The sequence below is a fragment of the Anas acuta genome, chromosome 1, assembly GCF_963932015.1.
Source record: "Anas acuta chromosome 1, bAnaAcu1.1, whole genome shotgun sequence".
Taxonomy (NCBI): Eukaryota; Metazoa; Chordata; class Aves; order Anseriformes; family Anatidae; genus Anas; species Anas acuta.
This window is the reverse complement of record NC_088979.1, coordinates 84,229,201-84,244,715: the sequence shown is the minus strand read 5'-3', so window position 1 is coordinate 84,244,715 and position 15,515 is coordinate 84,229,201. Positions and strand designations below refer to the sequence as shown.

At 52.2% G+C, this 15,515-nt stretch overlaps 1 long non-coding RNA gene across 1 annotated transcript; it reads right to left on the bottom strand.

Moving 5' to 3' along the window:
- Positions 1-6,955: 6,955 nt before the first annotated feature.
- On the bottom strand, positions 6,956-11,032 carry LOC137858505 (uncharacterized). Its single transcript, XR_011097790.1, has 2 exons — positions 10,513-11,032; positions 6,956-9,577 (listed from the first exon to the last, which is right to left on the bottom strand). It is a non-coding gene; the product is annotated as an uncharacterized lncRNA (long non-coding RNA).
- Between the last annotated feature and the right edge of the window lie 4,483 nt (positions 11,033-15,515).

The following is a 15,515-nucleotide window of genomic DNA, read 5'->3' as shown; positions in this document are numbered from 1 at the left end:
TGGCACGGGACCAAGGCCGGGCTCCAGCAGCCAGCGTGAGTCACCCCAGCACGCCTGCAGCCTCCCCGGCTGGGAAGCCAGCAGCACGGCTTCTCCGCGCACGCTGCTTGCAGCAGCAGCAGCTGTTTCTCCTTGTAGGTAGGAGGGTGGATTCAGCGGCCCCATTGCCTGCATCCAGCTGTCCAGCCCCCCCTCCCATCCCCACCCTCGCTCCCGTCACACGCACGGAGCGGCAGCGAGCTGCCTACACGGCTGCCTGCACTCTGCACACAGCATCTCGTGGCTGAGATCTCTTCCAGAGCCTTAACGGGACCCTGCTAGGCTGCGAGCCCCCGCACGGCCCCTCCTGGGTCAGCATCTCCCCTCTGCGGTTATCCAAGGGTGTTCAGCATGGGGGTCTCCAAATACATCAACAGCAGGCAGCATAATAATAAAATCAACCTATTACTAAGATAAAACAAGGAGAGGAATGTAGGCAATGAGTAGTTCTTACATCCTTTCAGATGCCTGAAGCCCATTTTCATGCAGCATCCTACAGACCCCAGGTGAACAGCCACTGCACGCTGTCCAGATCCTGACGTGGAGGGTTTTGGTCTCCCTCCTATACCATGGTGCCTTTTACCTCAGGCAGCAAACAAAATCCTCTCTCTTCTGACACCAACCAGCATGAAGCACTTGGACACATTCCCTTACACCACTGTGCATGTGGCTCATGCCAGCACGTGAGCTTCTCCAGCCCCAAGTCTGGTGCCCAGCAGGGCAGGCACAGCTTCCCAAGACTCGTCCTCCACCAGGCACCCAGTACACCCCACCCCTTGCTCTCGAGCACAGCCATGCTGCCTACCAAAGGGTCATTTTATCATGCATATTAACGAGCTGCTTAGCGATACAAGCAGGATGCGTGTCCAGGGTAATCGCCACAACAGCAAGCAACGCGGCAACTGGCAGCAGGGCAATGCTGGGGTGCGTGATCAAATATGTAGGGGCATTAGCATCGGGACTTGCTCCCTCAAAGACACACCACCACCTCGCCTTTGCAACGCTATCTAAACATTGAGTCATTTGTATAAGCTGTTTATTCTGACGGAGCGCAGATATTTCAGCTTTATCATGTCCATGACTCCTCTGCAATAACAATTTCAAATGTAATCGCAAATCACAATTGGGTCGGGTAATAGTTTGTGCAAACCCGCCTACTTCAAATCCAAGAACGCTCCAAATTGGGAAGAAGTTTATGAAATCTGCACTGGCGATGTCTGAGCAGGGGGTGTGACACATGTGGTTTCCCACAGTAGCCACCGTCCCTCTGTTTACATTCCCGCAGGGCGGGGAGGGCTGCATTCCTCGCCCCCCCCACACTCATCAGGGAGGTGCACAGATAGCACACACGAGGATCCGCTCCAGTCTGTAGGAACTGCCACTTCTTTTCTAATGCAACATACGCATCCTTTGGTCTTGTCCTGGGCTGCAAAGGTCATCGTCTTCCCACATACACCCATGTCTGAGGTTCCTGCTCCCAGCACCCCCGGATGTCCACGAGCACCTAATTAGCACCGTTGCTGGTGTCCATCTGGTGGCATCCATCTAGAGCAATCCAGCCTTGCTTCAGTGCTATCAGGGCCACGAGATGCGTCCTTGGACTAGCAGAGGCCAGTGCTAATTACTTCTGTGGCCCTGTAGGCACTTTGGTGGACCCCTTTTCTACAGCAATCCAGGTCTGCTGAACCAGCTGCTGTTGCTGTAAATCAGCCTTCTGCAATTCAGCTACGGCAGATGCTAACCCATGAATCTGTTGGGCTGCTAATTGGCCAACTGATTGCAGCCTGGATTCTGATACCTGACAGTCTGTTATATTAAGGACGGCTCCTCCGAGACCTAACATTCCCGGTATGTCTGCTCACCTCCAGGGAACACATGACTTGGGGTAAAGAGCAGATAAGGGCCACGTACAGGTTTATACATACCTGCATTGCAGTCCCAGAAGATACGGCAGTCTCCTTCTTCCTCTGCATTTTCCCATGTAAAAAGAGCTGCAGTTAGACCTTCAAACACTGTGGGTTTAGTAGCATTAGCTTGTTCTCATTCCCAGTTGTACCCACTGTTGGTTTGGATCTGAAAAGATGTATGGCATATCATTACTCAAATATGTTTGGTCGTGTCTAGTGCATAGATTACAAAAATAACTCAAGAGATTACAGCTACTGCAGGAGTGGTTTAATGCTATCATAATTGGCCATCCCTCAGGGAATACTGATATTGTTGTGGTATCATTTGTCCAATGCCATGTGATACCACCTCTTACTCTTTGTCAGGTCCATATCCCCAGTTCTCTATCACCTGCACAGTGCAGGCGTAAGATGTGACCTTGAGCCCCTACCAGCCATTGGGTGCCACTCACAGTTCTGTACCTGCTGAAACATGTAATTCCCACCACAGGTCCATTGTCCTAAATGATATTCATCAAAGAGAAAACATTATGCTGACACCCAACAGAGTCACAGAATGGTTGAGAATGACAGGGACCGCTGGAGGTCTTCTGGTCCAACCTCATTGCTCAAGCAAGTCCACCCAGAGCTGCTTGTCCAGGACCATATCCAGAAGGCCTTTGAAAAGAATAGCTAGGTGTCAGAAACGGGATGCCAGGCAGCTGGCACTGTGAACATTGGTGTAATCTACAGGTCAGCATCAGATGCTGCTACAGGATAATGCAATGGGGAGATTTTACCAGGCAAGGCATCAATATTCACAGTCTGTAACACATACATATGTACATATATATATACATATTTGGTCAGCCCTGAAGTGGTCAAGCAGTTGGGTTTGATGACCTTTGTAGATGCCATCAAACTGAACTCTTCTCTTCTCTTCTCTTCTCTTCTCTTCTCTTCTCTTCTCTTCTCTTCTCTTCTCTTCTCTTCTCTTCTCTTCTCTTCTCTTCTCTTCTCTTCTCTTCTCTTCTCTTCTCTTCTCTTCTCTTCTCTTCTCTTCTCTTCTCAAATGAAACATTGTAGGACATATTTAGAGACATCAACAAACAGTTCCAAAATTAAAAATTAAGCCCTTGGCCCTTGGGCTAGGACCTCCACAGGGAGCAGTTTGCCTGATGAAGTCAGGCATTAACAGGTGCCAAGACTCACTGCTCTTCATTTCCAGTCAAAAGTCTGGTTGGCACTTGTGGCCGTGCCTTAACAATAATTGGTGAGAAGTGTCAGGCTGGACCCTTCCTTACCTTACTATTCAGATTTATTAGCGTGTGTGTCAACACTGTTGGACACCTCTGCAAGGTGCGGGCAGGTTGAAAGACTTCACAATTGTTCTTTTAGCAATGCATTAGTACGCTCTGCTAAACCAGCTCCCCAGGGATAACAAGGTGTATGATAAATCCATGTAACCTTGTTTTCAGCGGACCATTTATCAAGTGAAGTGGGAACCATTATCTGATGGAACAGAAGTGGGAATACCTAACCATTGGCTTCACGAGCAAGGCCCTTTACGGTGGCTTTCTGGTCACCATCTGGCAGTATCTACCATCGCCAGCACATATTGCAAACCCTAACTTTTGGGGAATGGACCAATCTGCCAGGTACACCCCGGGGTCAGTCCTTACTCATTAATCCTTCCACAGGGCTATTGCGGCAGTTTTCTTGCTTTTATTAATTTGCAGGTTTAGATCAGCACTCTTTCTGCACTAAAGACGGGAAGCAGAGGATGCAATCATTTTGTCCATCACTCTAATTTACTTTCATAGTCTATTTTTCCCTTTTAGTTGCTTGCACATTTCCCGTAAATGAGAGGTAGGTTTTCCATCAATTTTGTCTTTTGGGACTCCAGTCTGGAATAAAGCAAAGAACATCTCCTTTTAGGTAACTTTTTTTTTTTTTTTTTTCTTTTACAGCTTATCCACAATCTCCTGTCAAAATTTTCAGTGTGGTGTTCTCCTAATTGCCCCGGTGCTGGAATTACATCACGACTGATTCCCCCAGGGCAGCTCCCACAAGCAATATGATGACTCCCCTTTAGATTAAAAGGTGTCGCTGCTAACAATCAGGATTGTATTCCTGATGCAAATACCTCTAGGCTGGGGGCTAGTGAAGGTAGGGCTGTGGACACTGTTGAATGGCCAGTTGTCTCAAATGCTGTCCCCCCTCATCTAGATGCTTCCATGCCACCACTTTATTGGCACAGTCATATGGGAAGTAAAGCACTGTAGCTTTGCTGCCTCCCATAACCAGTCACAAAGAGAATAAAACACATTTCCCTGGGCTCCTTTTGAACACTACAGCACCATTGGATTTGGGAACCTGTGGGCAGAAGCATCACCTTCTTTATATCACATGTCCTTCTCCTCTAGATTTTGTGCCTACTACTGACCGGACTGAAGCTGAAACCAAAACGGTGGAGTAGCTTTCAGTTTCCACCAAGGGGAAACTGAAAATTTCCAAAATGCAAACAAAATGATCAGAGTTGCTCTAAATAAAATGCAGGGTCAATTTTTGCTTTCACAGACTGTTTTACTTATTCCCTGAAATGAAAGCATTAAGATCCTCTCATGGGGGGGGGGGGGGGGGGGGGGGGGGGGAGGGGGGCTGTAGTTTCCCCATGTAACAGCAATGATAAAAAACTGCTTCGATGTGCTATTTGTCTTTTTAAGGGTGCCAGGTGGGTCCACTTGCCTGAGGAGTCCTGTGGCTACCCTGGTTCTGACACTCCTAGGACCTGGAGAAAAGCAGCCGAGCAGCCGTGTGGGACAGGTCTCAGAGGCTGCATGTGATCCCAGACCACTGCAACTCACAGTCCTATGGTTTCAGGCCATTCAAAGCCCTAAGCAAGCAGATACAAATACTTGAGTGGAGAACCAATGCTTTTGGTGTTTGTCCATCTCTAAGGCTCCTTGGAAACCCACTTTTGGAAAGCCTCCCATATCCTGCTTCCTCTTTGCCGAGGCATCTGATCCCTAATAGCTGCAGTCCTTCATGGCCAGTTTTCCGAACAGTTGGTGTTTTTGCTGCCTTCACTTAGGATCCCCATTCAGCACTGAACTGGGGCAGGGCTGAGGGGAGAAAAGTATTTAAAGAGCAGCGCTGATTTCATGTGCACAGATGCAGTCCTCTATGGCACAATAAAAAAGGGAAAAAGTCTGCAGATATTCCCTTCTGTTTACCTAGCAATCCAGCAGCAGATTTCCCTTTGTGCTGCGTGTGATTTTTGCAGCCTTGCCTCCACACAGGAATGGCTTTTTCTTCTGTGGGAAAGGAAGCGTCCCCGTTGCACGCTGCAGGAGCCTGACTTTTTTTTTTCCTGTGCTTGTTTTTGCATTCACCTCCCGCACGGCTCCCGGAGGCTCCGTGCCTCACGATGGCAATCCTTTCAATGGCAGAGCAGAGGTACGAGCTAGCAGCGCTTCCCACGAGAGTCAGAAAATCACTGCTGGGGCTCGGGGGCTGCGAGGAGCTCTGCTGCACGCAGCCAGGCAGAAACCTGCCCATCCTTCCCATCGGGTGGCATGTGAATTACTGACGTGCCCGGAGAATGATTTACTCATCCAGCATCCTCCCCACTCCAGTTTGCAAAACGTCCATCAGCAGACTGCAAGCATCTCACGTTTATTTCTCCCGGCTTTGACTCCTTAATGAACGAGGTTCACCGGGAGGCACTGTGAAAATTCCACGTCTGAACTGGTATTTGTGATCGTGCTGGCACATTTCCTAAGGAACCCGAAATCATTTATGCTGCTTTATTGGCTACCTGCTGTAGCTAATTAACAACGTGAATTAGCAGGGAACAATCCCAAATCCAATTTCTGGGAAAGCACCTAGTTCACCTGTAATTTTCCCTGAGATTTCCAGGCACTGAATCACATGCACAGCGCAACGCGTACGATGCATACAATATGTGTGTGTGTGTGATGCACATGTAGAAACACAAAGCTAAGCATTATCGCAGATAAGAGCTCGCTGACATTAATCCGCTTCAAATCGTTGTCCAAACTGCTTCAGAGTCAAGCATGCGTTCAGTGACCTTGCAGAGCACGCGGTTCCCCGGCTGACACCAGACAGAAACCTCCCGCCGTAAGCGAGGAATGAGGCCTTGCCAAAACAGACACGTGGGAAGGGTGGGTTAGAGGCGAACCCAAACAGCAAAGCCTGAAGAAAAGGACCACACGTACCACTTACTTCTTCCCGTGGAGTAATGGTAATCAGACTAATTGCCAGGTACCTGAGCGTGACGTTGTGCCAGGGCTGCTCCCAAGGAAGGCCCCGCTTTTGGGGGAGCCATGAGGAGCAGCCCTGAACCTGCAGGGATGGGAGGCCAGCATCAGGGGCACACGCAGAGGCTCGTGGCATCAGGAGGGAGCCCTGCAGTCCCCAAGGGGGACCTAAGGGAGGGCCGGGATGGTGGGAAGAGGTGACCAGTGTGACACGGTGCCGGGCAGACTCCGCATTGAAAGCGTCTCTGCCAGTTCCTTGGAAACGACCGAGGACTGAAAGCATCAAAGAAATAAAGCTGTTGCCAGCTGGAGGAACAATAGGCGAGCCGGAGCTATCTTTAGCCCAGGGGATTAAATTCAAATTGCAAATGCAAAGGCCTCCCTGCAAGAAAAGGCCTCGCTCAGCTCACCGTGCTACCCAGCGGCAGCGTGAGCGCCGAGCACAGCACAGCCCTGCAGCCCCGGCTCATCCCCTGCCCGAAGGAAGGAAGGAAGGAAGGAAGGAAGGAAGGAAGGAAGGAAGGAAGGAAGGAAGGAAGGAAGGACGATGATACCCCCCTCAGTCTGCAGGCAGGGGTTTTGAGTCCCCTTCACCCATTTTCAGCCTGCACTGAGGGCTGCGGAGCACTACGGACTGCTGAACGTGAAGGGCACAGCCAGCCCCAGGAGCACAGCCATGGCTTTGGTGCGCTCAGTGGACTCGCACTAAACCCAGCAAGGAGCTGGGGCACTCTGCCACCAAAAAAAAAAGCTGCTTTGAAGCTGGCTCCTGCAAATCTCAAACTGGAAAAAAAGCACCACGCTGTATCGAAGGAGCTGGAAGTTAGGGGCTGCAGGCACAGCAAGGAGAGAGCGCACACCGCTTTTGCCTGATAACTTGCCTAATGAATTGCAGGCTTCTAAGCTGATTTGTTCAGCTGGGGAAATCCCACAAACACCTCACACCCGAGTGCTCGGAAATTGGTTTAATAGCCTCAGCGCCCGTAATGAAACACCACCATGGAGCAGAGGTCCCAGGTCTCACCTCCATGTGCGGCTGCGTGTTACAGAAACCAGCTTCCCCCTGCTTCCACCGAGCGCTTGGAGGAGTTTTTTAGAGTCACAATAAAGATTTTTAATGGCAGCGTAAATGATGGTTTCAGGAGATCAACTGTGCAGCCGGTCCAGCCAGGGCTATGCGCAAAGCCTGCCAGCAGTGCCGTGCGTTTTAACTCGGTGCTGCAGCCATCTGAGCTTTTATGTTTGTTATTTCATTTTTAAGCAGCCGTTTAGCAGTATCTGGAGGGCATTCGCTCCTCTAATACTTAGCCTGAACGCACGTGAAAGGAAGGGCTTTAGCAAGCGACTGAGCTCTTTTAGGAAAAAGAAAAAAAATCCTGCTCCATCACGGTAGCTGCTGGGGTGCTGGAGCTGGGGGAGAAGTCAGGGAGAGCTGCACCTTGGCCCCGGCTCTGCACGCTGCAGGGTACGAGGGGAGCCTGGCTGGATGCAGGATCCCTGCCGCAGCGGCGTGCGACAGCCTCCGACTGCTGCTGCCGCCCTTGGAGGGGTCAAGGCAGAAGTGCCGGCGCACGGGGGGTTAACGGTGAAGTTACAACTCCAGTTGTTAAAATTCACGAGGTGTAAAATACAAATTGCACGTGGTAGATGAGCCGTCTTTAAAGTTTATATCATGCTTTCTCCCCTAACCCCCCGTTCAAAGCGCTGCTGGCGCAAGCTAATGAGAGCGCACAGAAGGGGGAGGCGCAGCCTCCATGGGACGCAGATTACACGGGGGGCTCAGCCGGGTCCGTCCGGGCTGTGGTTCCAGATATCTGGCTGCAGGGAGCCGGGGGAACCCTCATCATACGTATGCATGTGCAGTCAGGTCAGAATTAACAGTTCGTGCTCACTTCTTCCTCTCCTCAGCCACCCCGGTGTTAAAGGTATGAAGCACCGCCTTTGAAGTTTCTGCTCTTTTCTTTGATTATTCCCACCACTCAGTTTAAGTCATTTTCCTATCAAAAACAACAAAACATTTTTAATAGTTCCCAATGCAGTAAAGGTTTTGTGCTTTTTTTTTTTTTTTTTTTTTTTTTTTTTACAGCTAACTCCAATCCCATTTTTTACGGGCACCTTATGACTTGGCACACAAACACCTTCCAGAACCAAGCTGCCTGCGTTTTGGCTCATGCTGTTCCTCCTCCCTCAATACCACTCCTCTCTCCGTCCTAGGGCAGTACGTGTAACAGGGGCAGGTATTCCCAGCCATGGGGAATCCCCAGCCTCATCTGCAAGGGTTTCTCCATGCCCTGGCTGACCCCCTGTGTTCTGGCCCAGGAGTCAGTCCCTGGGGGGATTTTACTTACATCGTTCTTTACCCACCCAAGGAAGAGCTAGGGATCAGAGATTCGCTACAGAAGAAAATATGTAAATACCCAGAGCAACTAGAATGAGCATCAGCTTATGCATAGCTGACTGAATTGAACACAAACAATGATGGAGAATAGGATGGGCTGGAAGAGGAAATTTAAATATTTATCCTAAACGCTCTTTCTTTGCATTTCTTGAAATAAATTATTCCCAGCAATTGCAGGCAGAGATTGTTGATTAATTCCAGCTAAGGCAGAGAGACGGGAGAAATTGCTGTACATCATGTTTCTGAGTTTCAAATGGGGCTTTTCATTTTTCTTTGTAGTCTTCATGATTGGGCTTTTTGGCTCCAGAGTGATCTGTGGGTGGTTTTGCAGGGAGTTTGGCTGCTTGCGTCACGTGGGCAGATACAGACAGCGAAGCACTGTCACACGTAGCGGGTGAGGAGGATTATCTTTCTGTCCAGAAGGGTTGAAACACGGGCTCTGACCTGGCCAGGAGGTGCCAGGGCGAGAAGCACAGATGCCCTGAAGATTGCGGGGACCCATGCCGGGGCCACCCGCACCCGCATCCCTCTCAGCTGCTGGCAAAAGCAGCGAGCGCCAGAGGAGAGGCTGAAAGGAGGCTGCTGTCACAGCTGGTTGAGCCCCGGCTGACAGAAAAGCCCCGGGGCCACTGGCAGTCGGGCATAAATTAGAGCAGCAGTGAAGCTGCTTTCGTTTATCCGCGGGCACCGGTCCAGCCCCAGCTGCTTCAGCAGCGGAGGAAGGTCTCACAGCAGCCCGTCCCGCCTCAGCCTTCCCCTCCCCGGGCTGAAATGGGTCCAGCTGTCCTACGATAGCAAACCATGAACTGGCAGGGCTGGTATCCCGTTGGTTTTGGGGAGGCTGCAGCATCTCAGCAGGTCTCGGACGGAGGGGACATCCCATGCCTCGGGACTGGGAGCTGAGCCTTGCGTGCCCCCTGAATCTCTGCGAGCAGCTGTGCTGCAACTCACATGAAGAAAGAATGCAATGGCTAAAAAAAAAAAAAAAAATAGGGCAATCATAATGGCTAATCCCCCTCAACCCCAAAGAAATCCTTCTCTGGGGTCTCACGTGGCTGCTCCCTCCATGCCCCCGAGCCCACCGCCCCATGCCCGCAGCACAGCAGCCACGCTCGGGGGCACTCAGCCAAGGCACCAGGCAGCTGGTGTGTACTTTCCCCGCTCCCTCTGCAAGGGGATTTTCTCACGTGCTGGCCCAAGCCCGAGCCCAAATCACCCCTGTGTGGTCCCAGGGCAGGACCTCAGTTCTCAGCGTGCAGCCATGAATACGAAGCATGCCAAGCACTGCCTTCAAAGGGCAGCCAAAAGCCGCGGCAGGAGAGCGGTGCCTGCCCCGCAGCAGCACGCTGAGGCTCTCCCCAGGCTGCCACACGCTGGGGCAGCTCTTCTGACTGCTCCCAGCCGCGGGCAAAGCTCAGGCACGAGCAACAGAGCAGCACGCCTGGCCGGCAGCACACGCCGTACCCATCCCAAGCCTGGCTGGGAGGGAAAGGGAGCGCCTTCCCCTCCCCTGCTGTCGCCGGGATTCAGCGAGGGGATTTGTGGTGGAGCCTTTGCATGCGGCGCTGTTGCACACTGCAGGAGGAGCGCAGCACGCGCTGACACAGATGAAATAATTCCCCAAAAGCCCAGGCTTTGCAGTACAAAACAGATTCCCCGCACGCCCCCCAGAACGTTACCGCCTCTTCAGTGAAGGTGGGAGCCTGGCTGATTTCTCTGTTTAAAGGCATTTCTAATGCTTCCCTCTGATCTAGTTTTCTCTCCTGTAATCAGTGAGAGTGAGACCTTGGGGTTTTTCTGGAAATCCAATCAGAGGCTCCTCTGCACCTTCAAACACTCCGTTAGACGTGGAAGCCCTCCCTGCCCGCTTACACCGCACAGCGGCCACTGGGGAGCGATTCCTTACAAAAGCCTTGGCAGCACCCAGCAGCAGGAAAGCCTTTTTATTCTGGCCAGAGCTTTAAAACGCTGCGATAACACCAGCAGTACGCTAAGGCCAGAGCATTCCTCTCCTCGGTTTTCAGTGCTCATCCTGGTGCTTTTGATGAACAGCCCCGGAGGCAGCAGAAACTTCCCCACAGGAGGGTGGCACGGGGCACGGGGGCTCGGGAAAGCAGCCCTGGGGGCTGGAGGAGCCAGGATCCCCCCGCAGCAGCGGGTGGAGAAGGTGCCCAGCAGCAGCCAGCAGCAGTAGGGCTGCGCACAGCTAGCGCCAGCACTGAGGAGAAACAAGAGGCTATTAAACCGCTAGCAGAGCCCATGGGGAAAGAGCCTCGCTGGTTCAAGATACACAGAGGGATTTTAAAACCCAGGCTTAGGAATAAAAAAGCAAAAAAAAAAAAAGAGGTTGCCGGGAGGCAGTGCCTTTCAAGAAACCTGCAATGGAGTGACCACCTGAGGTTAATCCGGGCAGAGTGGGTGGCAGGCATAAGGAATTACTTGATTGCGGGGGACGGACCAGCTGAATAAGGGATTTATTTGTGAGAAGGGCAGAAAAGGAGGGTTAGGGGAGCACGCAACTTGGTGGCGGAGCCTTTTCACAGCGAGCGGCTCACCGCAGTTTCTAATGAGCGGAGGGAGGCTCAAGCTGACTGCCTTTTTAAAGCCATTTTGATAACGCCGGCCGCGCTGCAGTCAGCTATTTGTCTGCGCCTGCTGGCAGGGACAGCAAGTCGCTACCCAGCATAATCCCCCGGCCCCGTCAGCTCATTCAGAGGTGTCAGCCCCAGCGTCTATAAAGGCCCGGACGGCATCCCAGCAGCCAGCTATTTCAATGCCTCACGCTCTTTTGTGCTCTTTCTCTCCTTCTGCCCTCTCCTCACCCCGTTCTTTCCTCCCACCCGGGCTCTGGGGGAGGCTGCTCGCCCGTCGCCCGCGGCTGGGGATCCCCGGGTGACCTTCGTGTGGCCTCGCTGCCAGTTCACTGAGCTGCCCTTCCCCATCAGCATCACCGCCGGCACCGCGCTCCAGATTAGTTATGGGGGGGCAGAGCGCCGGGGGGGCACGGGGAGGGAGGCCTGACCCCCCTGGGGATATTTTAGGAGGTTTGCCCACGCGTTTGCATTGATGGGGATGTGTGGGAATGCCTGCTTCTCTGGGGATTTTGATGAGAGGAGAGTCTGTCTTAAAAGAGCAGGAAAACACCGCAGCGCAATGAAGCGCAGTCCTGAGCTCGCAGCCCCAGCCAAGCCCTCTCGGCCAGAAAATCGGCGAGCCTTTAAAGCAGCACATCCGCAGACCTGCGCCGCTTCCCTCCTGGCTCTTTGGGGAGCTTCAGTTGCTCCTCCGAGGCTGAATCATCCATAGGTCCTCCTGATCACTCACAACCTCAACAATCCCACGGCCACGGCTGGTGTCCCCGCTCACACACAGCCCCGTGTCACCGGGAGCTGCTGATGGGACAAGAGATCCTGGAGCAAACCCCTGCGGGCACGGGGACATCACCTGTCTCTCCCTCGGGGCCACAGATGACAAGGCTGCTTGTGCTCTGCCGGAAACCCTGATGCTGGATCGCGTCAGGGTGGGTGGACGCTGGGAGTGACAGGAGGCTGTTTTTATTAGATGCTTTTATTAATTATTATTTATACTGCTGTCACTTCTTCTCCCGGGAGTTTCTGCAGCCTCGCCTTTGGGTACGAGCTGCCATCTCGGGGCAAGGTGACTGCAATCTGCCCCGCAGGCTCGAGGCAGGGTGGCGGGCAGGACAGCGGTGGCCTGGGCAATTTGTGCTGCTCAAGGCCTGGCTGCTGATGCCGACAGCTCTGTCTAAAATCTTGGTGTGGATTCAGTGCCTTTCAGCCCTGTCCGCAGCCAGGGAGAAAAGCGCAGCTGCTGCTGAGCCGGGCGAGAGACCTCGCGGGGGAATTGCCAACGTCACCGAGCTCCCTCCACGTGGCTAGAAATAAGCCTCCCCGACAGCTGCTGGGTCCCCAGCATTTTTCCCTGCGTGAACTTTGGCCGCTGTTAACATCCCGGATTACTGGGGGTCTAGCTGGAAGGCAGCAGATGCTCCGCGAGCGGCACCAGCAGCCCCTCGCCCTCCCGTCACCTCCCAGGGACACAGCCTGCACGTGAGCCGGCTGACAGCGAGGGTTTGGATGAGGGGCAGACGGCCCCCTCCTGAAAAAAAAAACCAACACCCTGCCACCACCTCTCATTAACAACGTCCCACTCCTGTGGTTATTTTTAAAATGAGGCGGAAAAAAAAAAAAAAAACAGGCTGAAGTTACGTGTTTATCCATGCGGCTGTGGAGAATAACATCGTAAAAATAACAAGCAAGCTTGTTCCTCTGGTCGTGCCTCCCTCCCTCTCGGTGAAAGATCCTCACTTCAAAGGGAAAATGTGAGTCCCCCCCCTTCTCCCCCCCTTCTGCATTATTTTTTCCCCTGAAAATGTTTTTCCTCCGCGTTTCCAAAGCATTGCCCAATTAATTACTTCTAGACAGCGTCTCGCAGCACGGCTGAGCAATAACGAACAGATCCTTGTGGCTCACATGCTGGTGGCTTAAAAAAAAAAAAAAAAGACTTTTAATCAGCCGAATGAGCACAGGGGCAAAGCCTATTGAACTCGAGCGTAGCAGAGAGCCCCGAGCAGCACCGGGAGCAGAGCGTGGCTGCTCGGTGCTCGCTCTGGCTGGCGGCAGGAGCCTTCTCCAGGCAGATCCCTGGAAGAGAACTGGCAGGGAGCCACCTCGTGCACGCCGCAGCCGATCCCAGGCTGCTCGTCAGGCAGTGAAATGGTTTGTGAAATGTTACGGCTCCGTCCCTCTCCCTTTTAAAGCCCCGTGTTTCAACCTGAGTGACTCCGCTGAAAGCGGTCAGCACACGCTCCCCCTCCTCCAGCAGCGCAAGGAAAGGTGCAGCAAAACTTCAGCTCTACTGCCAAAAGCCACGAAGCAGAGGTTGTGCTTGCCCTCCGGCGTCCCTGCTGCTTTCTCATTACAAACATTTTGGGACCGGCACTATCTTTTTACTCTCCGTGCAGCATTAAAACACGGAGATCATCCGCATGCTTGCAATTTGCTACCGCAGCCTGGGTAACATAGGAGTAAGAGCAATCCCCGCTCCATCTTCTGGTCCTGTTCCTAAACAGGATGGATGGGGACGTTGGGGAAGCGCACAGCTCTCTGTTCCTACGTTCCCTTGAGGTCTCTGACATTAAGATCCTTCAACATCTCCTCGCTACACCCTTCAAGCGCCTTTTCTCCTAGCCAGAACCTGCCACCAGGAACCACAACCTGCCTCTCTGTGCCTCTCTCTCTCGCTGCAGAGCTTTCTTTAAATATATTTATATTTACATATATTAACTGTGTACAGTTAAGGCCCAACCTGCTAATATTCTGGCAATTAGCAACATGCCTCTCACACAGAAAATGCCTCAAAGCGCTGGGCAATTTTACTTACAGATTGCATCTTCCTTAATCTGATCAGTGAAATAATATTTACCGTACCGGGTTAGTAGGAGTCCTGTACTTGGGGTGAACGCTGGGAAATCTTTAGCAAAGACGTTCTCCTGCCTTGCTAAAATTTCAGAAATCTGCAAGCATCGACCTGTGTGAGGGTTGAAGATGACCAGCTTGTGAAGATGCTGGTACATTTTCCTCCTCTCAAAATTTTGGTAAACTTTGCAGGCAGGCTCAGAAAAAAAAAATAAAGATAAATAAATAAATAAAATTGCAGCTGGCTCCCCCGATCACCAGTGAATCACCTGGCCCACACATCAAGCATTGCCTCCTCCGGGGTGGAATGCAGCATGAGACGTTATGCAAAATTAATTAGCGTTGCACAGGTTGATTAAAAGCACTTCCTAGGGCAACGGGCTGTTTCTGCCTCTCCTTTTTTTTTTATTTTTTTTTTTATTTTTTAACATAAAAGGAAGGGAAGAGAAGGGACGAGATTCCCCCATAACAGATGACTACAGGACAAACCTGTGACTTTGCTGAGAGGTTCGTACCAGCTGCTGTTCAAGTTAATCTCCACCTGAGAAATGACAGCTCTCCTGAAAGCCACAGCCATTGCACTCCAAGAGCTTGCTGTGATCTCTCCCGTGTTTCTTGTGCTGGCTGGGCACGACAATACCGAGCCTTGGACCTGCAGTTTGAGAAATTGCTTGTATTGTCTGCGAGTGTCACAATCACATTATCATCCATAATTGGCAGCGTACGGAGGAACTTCTTGGGGCCCTGCTAGCTCGCCACGGTCTGTCCCTTCTGCTTTGACCATGCTTGATGCAATACAGGGAGTACAAATGTGGCTTGATTGGATTAAGGCCTTTATTTCTGTGAGGTCTGCTACTATTCACAGAGGTTTAATTAAATTTGTGACCTCCAAGTGGTCAGGGAATGTGTGTCAAGTCAGACACATAGGAAAACTGATTCACGCGGCAAAAGCTTTGGAGGTGGACAATGCCATCTGAATCTTTCATGACACTGACACCAAGAGAAGGGCCGCAGCAGCAGCACCAAGCGATGCGGTTCTCCTGGGCCTCCGGGCTCGAGCTGGGAAGGTGCAGGAGCCCAGGTGAAGGCCAGAGCTTCTCTTTTTATCCCCACCTGATCCTTACTGCTTAGCTGGTCCTGTTCCACCAGGGCAGCGAAACCGAGAGGCTCCATCCGTGGCGGAGCCCGTGGAGCAACAGCACCGGAGGGCTCGGTGCTGCCTCTCCCTTCTCTCACACCCCAACCCACAGACGCTGGCAACTCCCTCCCTTAGGGCAATCCCTTCCCTTATCCACTCCCCTCTCGGTCTCCTGCCTGCCCCACACACACAGCAGCACAGCAGAGCCTGCAGCGGAGACATGCCAAGCGGGGCACAAGATGAGTCTTGTGGACTTTGTGGCCTCGGCACCCGGTAATTTTGGTAGCGCTGGGTAGGGCAGACTTCTCAGATTTTAAAGCTGCCGTGGTCTAA